Source organism: Pan troglodytes, chromosome 5 (assembly GCF_028858775.2).
Source record: "Pan troglodytes isolate AG18354 chromosome 5, NHGRI_mPanTro3-v2.0_pri, whole genome shotgun sequence".
In the NCBI taxonomy this organism is placed as follows: Eukaryota; Metazoa; Chordata; class Mammalia; order Primates; family Hominidae; genus Pan; species Pan troglodytes.
Genome location: NC_072403.2, coordinates 29,338,232 through 29,348,002, shown reverse-complemented (window position 1 = coordinate 29,348,002; position 9,771 = coordinate 29,338,232). Strand labels below are relative to the sequence as shown.

General features: G+C 37.4%; 2 long non-coding RNA genes across 2 annotated transcripts in view; one reads left to right on the top strand and one right to left on the bottom strand.

Moving 5' to 3' along the window:
• Window positions 1-268: 268 nt before the first annotated feature.
• Window positions 269-9,771, bottom strand: part of LOC134810280 (uncharacterized) — a 167,238-nt gene continuing 157,735 nt past the window's right edge. The window contains exon 3 of the long non-coding RNA XR_010157927.1: window positions 269-402. This is a non-coding gene — a long non-coding RNA (uncharacterized LOC134810280). The remainder of the gene's footprint in view (window positions 403-9,771) is intronic.
• LOC112209415 (uncharacterized) lies at window positions 3,231-3,746 on the top strand. The gene is made up of 2 exons (XR_002944144.1): window positions 3,231-3,370; window positions 3,655-3,746. It is a non-coding gene; the product is annotated as an uncharacterized LOC112209415 (long non-coding RNA).

Genomic DNA, 9,771 nt, shown 5'->3' with positions numbered 1-9,771 from the left:
TGTCTCTCTCTTTCTCTTCAAAACTGGCAATTTTCACTATTCAAACTCCTTGTGCATTAAGATCACAATACAGACAGTTCTTGCTTTTCCCAGTTGTGATATGCACAGATTTCAGTTATCCTGGTTTAGTTAAATAATGCCAATTCCCAATGATATGTTCAAGTTTCAGGTACCATGGCATATTAACTGTAAGTAATTGCATAAATTGCAAACTTTGCTGCTAGCCTTTTAGCTCACACATCACTACATACCAGAGGAGCATCATTACCATGACCAAGCAAGCCTCTTCTTTCGAAGTCTTTTGGTGACTGATCCTTCACAGCTGTTACTCAGTTCACACACAGACAGCAAAGCATGATGTTGTCTTTCTCTCTTTCTTGTCTCCGTGCTAACACCACATGACTGCAAAAAAATAAATAGATACTCCAAGTTGGGAACTGGCCATCAAAGATGGAAATGCAGCAAAGACACAAAACATGCTAACACTGGAAGCGAAATCTGGATTGAACATACATGGAATTGTAGAAGAAATAGCTGATCTAGGGATGCTGACCCTGCTGCCCTAGATTTTACACTCTGCGTAAGCTGCCTGGACTCTAGATATACAAACAGAGAATCACTGCAAAGGCAAACTTACTGACATTAATGAGGAAAGCAATTGTAATCAAAAGGATAAAGATGTCCCAGATCAAGTGATGCTAACACAAAACTTCACACAAAAGAAAATCTCAGAGATATTTTATGTCATTGGAAACTAAATGATACAATGTTTACAGCTAATAGAAACTTAGCAAAGGAAAACTGCAATCTACTACAATGTAGAAAAGATGCTCACGGCTTACTGTAATTTATGCTATTAGAAGGCAAGCATTGTTGAAATGACTCTAGATCAGCATTTTACAAAGAACTAAAGCAGTAATTTTCTTTTTTTTCCTCAGAGAAAAGGTCTCGCTTCATCACCCAGGCTAGAATGCAGTGGCATGATCATAGTTCACTGCTGCCTCAAACTCCTGGACTCAAGGGAGCTGGGATTACAAGCATGCACCACAGTGCGCAGCTAATTTTTTCCTTCCTTCCTTCCTCCCTCCCTCCCTTCCTCTCTCTCCTTCTTTCCTTCTTTCTTTCTTGCTTCCTTTCTTCCTTTTCCTTTTCCCTTTTTCTTCCCTCACTCCTTTCCTCCTTTCCTTTCCCCTCCCTTCCTCCCTTCCTTCCTCTTTCTTTCCTTTCCCCTTTCCTTTTCTCTTGCCTCACTCCTTCCTTTCCTTTCCCCTTCCTTCCTTCCTCTCTTTCTTTCATTTCCCTTTTCCTTTTCCTTTTTGCTTCCCTCACTCCTTTCCTTTCCTTTTCCTTTTATTCTTCCTTCACTCCCTCCCTTCTTTCCCTCCCTCCCTCTCTCCCACTCTCTTTTCTTTCCTTTTCCTTTTTCCTTCCCTCCCTTCCTTTCTCCCTCTCTTCCCTCCCTCCCTCCCTTCCCTCTTTCCCTCCTTCCTTCTCTCCCTCCCAGCTTCCCTCCTTCCTTTCGAGATGGAGTCTTGTCATCTTGCATAGGCCGATCTCTAACTACTGGGTTCCAGCAAGTCTCCCTCCTCGCCCTCCCAAAGTGTTGGGATTACAGGCATGAGCCACTGGGCCCAGCCTAAAGCAGTAATTTTCAATGTATCTAGCGTTTGAAATGACAGTGTACTACATAAATATTGGTTTTACTATTTTTCATTCCTCTATACATTTATAACTGACAATAAGGTTTTTAACGTGTTGGCAAAATTTTTTAAGGTCACATGACAATTGTACTTTTCCCCACTGATAAATATGATCATATTGCATAGTTTTGCCCTGCACAGTCATATTTACAGCATCGCTCTGCTCAGCCAAGTGAGAACTGCCTGTACCTAAAAGTTTAAAATGTAGGAACGTGTGTAGTTCTGTCAATATGGTCTCTTGGATTAAGACTTTAATTATTATTTAAAATATTTACCATATTTTAACATCACACTGTATACTTCATGATACACTGACTACTACAAATCAGAGGTACACCTTGTTTTAAGGCCATTCTCTAAGTGTGTATGTTCCAGAGAATTCATGTCAAAAAAGCTACTGTTCAGGTATCAAAATCATGATCCTAAAGGACAGTAGGATGCTATCATTATTTTTATTGTAAGAGATGAACGTCATTTTAATATCTAAGGATTTTTTTTAGTTGGGGCTATGTTAACTGTTTGTTTGTTCCTTAAAGTTCTCCAGGTTTCATCTATGAACCCCATCCCTCTGACTTCCTACTGTGGGTCATTTTTCACTTTAAAATTATTACTAAAAATAAGATAATAAGATAGAATCTTAAACATAATAAAATTAATGAATAAAAATAAACAGGACAGCCATATGAAGAATGCCTCTGCAATTTTCTTTGGCTTTTTATTTTGTCTTGTTTTGTTTTGAAAAATTGCAATTGGGATCATTGTTCATTAGCTTGCTTAATTAACCTTTTATAAAGCTTCTAGGAGTAAAGTTATCTTTCTAAGCTCAGGAGCAAGGACACTTTTTTTTCCTTTCCATAAACAGTCTTGCATCTTCAGATCTGTGTTAGTTTTCTATTGCTGCTGCAATTAATTACTGCCAATTTAGCGGCTGAAAACAAGAAAAATTTGTTATCTGACAGTCTGGAAATCAGAAGTCCTAAAATCAAGGTGTCAGCAAGGTTGTGTTATTTCTGGAGATGCTAGGGGAGAATCCATTTCCATTCCTTTTCCGATTTCTTGGCCTTCGTTCTTGTCCTTGCATGTAGCTCCCTACGTTGTAGAACCAGCAACAACATGGGGAATCCTGAGGCTGCCATCACTCAGGCTCTCTGCAGTTGAGGAATGTTCCCCACAATTTCAAAGACTCGCATGATTAGATCAGGTTTCCCCGGACAATCCCCATCCCAAGATCCTTAACTTGAATCGTTACTGCAAAGTCCCTTTTGCCATGCAAGCTAACATGGTCACAGGTAACCAGAGTTAAGGGATGGGCATCTTTGGAGGCTTTTATTCGGCAGCCACCATATGTGAAAATGAGAATGAGAAAAGGGTTGAATTTCTCCTGACTAGGCATTTACGAAACTCAGAGCCATGAAATATATCTAGTTGTCTTAACTTCAAGTTCTGCTTTGCCTTCTTGACCTCTTCTCTGCTATTGCCTCTTTCCTATCTATTTGCTGTTTTTTTTTTTTTTTTTTTTTTTAAATTTAACAGAGTTTAATTGAGCAAAGAATGATTCACAATTTGGACAGCCACCAAACCAGAATAGGTTCAGAGAGATTCCATCAGGGCCACGTGGTAGAAGAAGATTTCTGAACAGAAAAGCAGAAAGTGATGTACGAAAGATGGAAGTAAGTTTCAGAAACAGCTGGATTGTTTACAGCTTGGCCTTTGCCTTATTTGAACATGGTTTGAACAGTAGACTATCTTTGGCTGAAAATCAGTGATTGACACAAGAGTAGATTATAGGCTGTTTACACATCCAGTTAGGTTACAGTTCCTTATGCAGGGAGAAACCTTTAGGCCACACTTAAAAGGAGGCAGCTTTAGGCTAAACTTAATTTAACACAGTAATGGGCTTGAGGCCCAAGCTGGGCCAAGTAGAATTCTCCTTGAATCATTCCTCTCATTTCAGGAGAAAAATGAAGGAAAGAAAATAAAGATAGGATGCAGAACAATGCTGAAAGAAGCAGTAAAGAGAAGGCAAGAAAGAGAAAGACCCTGAAAGCATTGAAACCCTGGTTTCAGGCACCCGTAAGTCTAGCAGTGCCTCTTTTTTTTTTTTTTTTTTTTATTATACTTTAAGTTTTAGGGTACATGTGCACATTGCTGTTTTTAATGTGTTAAGTTTCTTATTATACCTGTGCTTTTACTACAAATGAATAGTGGTTTTATTTTTTCCTTCACTAACAAGTAAACAAAAATAATATTTGCAGTGCATATTTAATACTTCAGCCTTTTAACTTGCCAAACAGTAATGTTAAAAAGAAAAAAACTGATGCCATATCCGTTTTATTAATAATGCAAAAATGTAAAATGGATATGATTATAGAATAAAGGCATTTCTTTCAAAGAAAATAGAATGGCAAATTAGTATTTATAACCCCATCTCTCTAGTTTCATTTAAAATGCAGATAAATGAGATTGTGTTTTGACTTTGTGTACTTTTTTTTCTTGTTGTGAATATATTGACTCGAACTGTCTTGAGTAATGACAACGGAAGTAGAGATCAAATGACGAAAGTAATTTGGTGTTTTATAGTTATTCCGTTTCACACGGATAAACTGACCAAAATGGAAGCAACATACTTTTACTTCACTCAATTTGGAATATTTGGTTTTTGAATAAAGATTTAGTTGATTTTTCTCTAAATCTTCTGGTAGGTTAGTTTGGATAAAAATTGCACATGAGGATATAACCGTATTTCTTTGCAAAATGGCAGAATCTCAAACAGGTACCGTTTTGCCGAGATGAATACAAATGCATTAAAGATGCCAGTCAATCATTTTCTCTGCAATTATAGACTTAGCACCCCACACCTCTCTTTTTGGAGCAGCTGCTTGCTTTCACCTTTCATAGAATGTGTTTCCATGGCCTCTTTTGAGTGGACAGTGAGCCAGGCAGCCCAGATTGAATTCTTGCTTCCAAGAACTTAGACTCAGAACATGGAGAGACTGAGTCAGTTAGTTGGCGGCGCTATTGCTGTGAGCTCATGTAGGAACTGGGCTGGAGTGACTGTTTTCTGTCATGTGTATGACATCATAGCAGAAAAATCTAGGTGAGGAAGTAAGGAAAGAATGAAGAGATTCTGAGAGAGAATAAATGTTGAAAGAACGAGTGAGGAGGGGAATCACTGGGGCCACTCGAGTTTGTTACTGGTGCTCTGTTTTATGTTTTTGATCTTGAATCCCATGTATCCTTCTAATAAATTCATAAGTTTATATTTAGATGAGGCAAAGGTGGGATTTTTGGTTTGTTGTTTGTTTTTTGAGACAGGGTCTGACTGTCGCCCAGGCTGGAATGCAGTGGTGCAGTTATGGCTCACTGCAGCCTCAGCCTCCCGGGCTGAGGCAGATCCTCCTACCTCAGCCTCTCGAGTAGCTAGGAGTACTGGCACGCACCACCATGCCCAGCTAATTTTGTACTTTCTGTAGAGATGGGGTTTTGCTATGTTGCCCACGCTGTTCTCGAACTCCTGGACTCAAGATGCCTGCCTTGGCATGCCAGAGTCCTAGGATTACAGGCATATGCCACCGTGCCTGGCCACAAAGGTTTTTTGTTTTTGTTTTTGTTTTGTTTTGTTTTGTTTTTTGTTTTTTGCCATTCGTAACCCAAAGGTTTTGTAACTAAGACCTTAATCTATGTGAACACTCCACTTATCTAAATTGTGCAATAAAATGTTTTGATGAATATCTTGAGGTCAATTAGGCATGTCTGGTGTAACAAATACTTAATGAGTGCTTGTTATGTATCATATGCAGAACTAGGCTCTAGGACTACAAAGACAGGTAAGACATGGATCCTATCCAGTCAAACATTTTTCCTGCAAAAGGAATAAGTGCAAGTCCTGCTCTGGGTCAGACAAAAGAAAGAAGCTCCCTTTACTGTTCATTTTTAATGCAGGGTAAACCTTCAATATTCAATAACAGTGTGTTTCCATGTTAACAATGATTGGATGTACTGCAGCAATTTTTCTGATCATTCAGATCTGTCAAATTTGAATTTGACTCTTTATTGAAATAGAACGAGTATAGTAAAGGAATGATGGAAGTGTGATGAATTTAATCAGAAGAATTTCCTAGATGAGATTTTTCAAGGATTCTATGAAATCCAGTTATACTTAGCCTTAAGAAATTTTTTTAAAAAATTGTATTTTAGGGGAAAGGCCATTTGCAATTGTTATGCTTTTTTTCCTCTGCCTCCAATGCCAAATCCCTTTATTTTGAAGTATAGCTCATTGTTCAGGAGCTCAGGCTCCTGAGACAGACTTACTCGTTTTGAATCTCATCTTGCCATTTTCTCATTAGGTGATTTCAGCTAACTCAAATACTTGCTCTCCTTTCCTCATCGTTAAAAAGGGGATAGAACATACCTACCCAATATAGTCATTTTGCAAACTAAGTGAGATAAAAATGTAAAACTCTTAAAACAGTACCCAGTACATATTAGCTGCTGAATATGTAACAGTTGTTGTTATTGCTCTCTTTAAATGTATACGCAGAAACACAGCACAGCTGTGCTCACACAGCAAACACACTCAGCCCAAGTAGAGGGAAGCATGGGGTCTAAACTCATTATATTCTATAGGGCCTAAGGGATGGGAAGTGCTCCAATAAATAAATGTATGTAGAGTGACTACATTATGTTCAGCATCTTAGAGTTAAGTTAGTTAATTATGCAAGCCATCCCTCCAAAAATAAAAACAAATGATTTCTTCTTCCTTTATCCAGCTTTGCTATTCAGTACAAATCAGTTTTATTGTTATTTATTTGAACATTGATTTTTCTCTGGTGCAATAATTAATGGAAAACGAATGTTTATGGTTACCTTTTTTTCATCAGAGAATAAAGATGACTGGGATACAGAGAGCAAATACAGATTTATTTCTGACAATAGTAGTTTAAATAGAAAAGTTATATGCTAAGTTATTCTTTCCCTGTGAAACTTATACAAATATAACTGAATTTATTTGATGGATTGAGGTTAAGTGAATGTGGTATAAATATTTATAAAACACAATTGTATTATATACATAATTTATATATACAGGTATATGTGTGCATATATATGTGTGTGTGTGTGTTTATATATATATATTTTATATATGTATGTAATGGAGTATGTACTGCAGAATAAACTCGACACACAAAAATAGTGCTATGAGATTTGAGATTTAAGTATCCCTGTCACAAAATGAGAAAATGAGAAGACAAGGAAATATATCTCAATCATCAAAAACAAACCTACAACGTGCCTCTAGGGTTATTCAAAGGATTGGGACATTACGGTTACTAATTATATATAAGAATGTTCATTCTTGTAATGATCAATAAATGCTTAACCCAGATAAAATATTATACTGTTGCCACATTATCCTGTTCAAGGAAATATATCCCTCATGTTATCTTAACCGTCCCTCCCTGTACTAATCAAGTGTTGATGACCATGACTTAAGGCCTGAAAATATTATGGCAGAAAACCTTGGCAGAGGGAAAGCCAAATTGTAGTGCCTGGGGTTATTTATCAAGCTGTCACTGAACACCTAGGGAAGTGCAGTTCCAGCTAATTTATTACAATGTTGTTTTCATTTTTACTGGGCGCAGAAGGACTCACACTGAGGCCATCGAGCTGTGATCTGCACTGGAACAGACGCAGTGACAATGCTACTTCACTTGCACATTTTTTATGGCATGTATTTTTCCCTGACTCTGCTATTTTCTCATAACATTTAAGAATGTTCGTTAAGCTCAAAAGAAGCTAAGCGCTATTTATATAGGTGGAATGAAGATGGAGAGGGGAAGGTGAGAAGGTTGAAACAAACGAATGCTGCCCCAAGAACTACGCGCATGTTACTTGCAAATGTGACTTGTTTAAACCCCGAATGTCTTACATGGGGTGACTCTATCAACGAGACCTTTAAGCTGCAATCCAAATGCGGTGGTGCTCCACACGGAAAGGGTTGAGAGTGGTATCGAGCTGCTGGAATTGCTAACTCTTTCTTTTTCCAATATAAATGCACATACAAAATGAAATTGGGGATAGTGGAGACTGATGAGTGGTAAGTCACAACACCTAAAGAAGTGAAGAATTTGTCTTAATCTTGTGCAAACATCACATAACAGATTCTCATATTTTCCTCCCATACACTTAGAAAGTAGCTGATTTTAAATACTCATTTAAGATTTGCCTCCTCAAACATATTATCAACTAGGAATCAGTCATTGTGAGTTGTGGATATTTCCTGATGACATGCAATAAATCTAAATAAATACACGTATATGTAAGTATATATACACATATGTGTATACACATATACAGGCATACACAAATATAATTAATATAAATAAAAGCAACATCTAATAGAAATGCCTACTAAATATTTAGTTCAGTTTTAGAGTGGAAGCAAAACACAAAAAAGTCCTTTATCCACAAAGTTTAGGTATACATCTTACGTTAGCCCATTCTCTGTTACCCACATGCCATTACAGACTTTATCCATATGAACGAGCATTTGCATTGGAGAGTGACGTCTTTGTGCATCAATCATCTAAGAATGTGCAATGATATTAACAACACATGTTGTGTGAATATATGATACATCTATAAATGTAGAAATTGCTTTCACATCTGTTATTTCATTTTAAATGTCCAGCAATCCCTAAGAACATAATAAAGTGGCTTATCTTTTAGCAGCTAAAGTAACTGAGGAACAAAGATGTCAAAGGTCTACTTTATGTTATTACTTCATTAGTGACAGTCACAACTAGAACTAAGGACTATGGGTTACTAAATTGTGTCTTATATGGATATTTTAATAGAAAATTTGGATGTTATTACTGATGCTTTATACATCTATGCAGATGTTAGATCTTTTGTTGCAATTACACTTGACCCTTGAACAAAATGGGGGAAGGGACACTGTCACCACCACAGCTGAAAATCTATGTGTAACTTTTGACAACTCCAAAATTTAACTACTAATAACCTACTATTCACTGGAAGCCTCACCAATAACATAAACAGTTGATTAACACTTATTTTATATGCTGTATGTATTACATACTGTATTCTTAAGTTATAAAAAAGAAAGTGTTACTAGGAGAGTCACAATAAAAGAGGCCAGCCCCAGTGGCTTATGCCTATAATCCTAGCATTTTGGGAAGCCTAGGCAGGAGGATCACTTGGTGCCAGGAGCTCGATACCAGCCTGGGCAACTTAGTGAGATCGCCATCTCCACAAAAAAGAAAAAAATCAGCCGAGTGTGGCGGTGTGTGCCTGTAGTCTAGGTACACCAGAGGCTGAGGCAGGAAGATCACTTGAGCCCAGAGGAGGTTGAGGCTACAGTGAGCTGTGATTGCTCCAGTGCTGGATGACAGAGCAAGACCCTGTCTCAAAAAAGAAAAGAAAAGAAAAGAAAAGAAAATATATTTACTATTCATTAAGTGGACCTGGATCATCAACATAAAGGTCTTCCTCCTTGTTGTCTTCTCTTTGAGTAGGTGGAGGAGAAAGAGGAAGAGGAATGGTTGGTTTTGCTTTCTCAAGGGTGGTAGAGGCAGAAGAAAATCCACATGTAAGTGAATCCATCAAGTTCAAACCCATGTTGTTCAAGAGTCAACTATGTTTAACTGGTTTGAGGGCACATACTAACATGGTTACAGATTCGGCATACTTAGGGGCCGGGTGATTACATTATTACGGACCATAATCTAACTCCAGCTATGCTTCTTCTCTTTTGGGATGTATCAGTCAAGTCAATAAACATTTATGGAGCCCCTACTTAGGAAGGGCTTGGTTCTAGGATTGGGAAAGTTAGTTTACAGTATAAATTAAAAAGCAAATAACTACAACTAGAAAAAATCCTCATATCTCCCATTCTACTGACAGTCAATCAGTAACATTAGCTTAGTAAATTGAGAGATGATGTCATCATCTATCATTAGAAAAAGTTAACATTCCCCTGAAATTATTATGGTCTAATCTCTCTGATAGCAATATTAAACAAACACTAGCTGTAACTTTTTCATTTCAC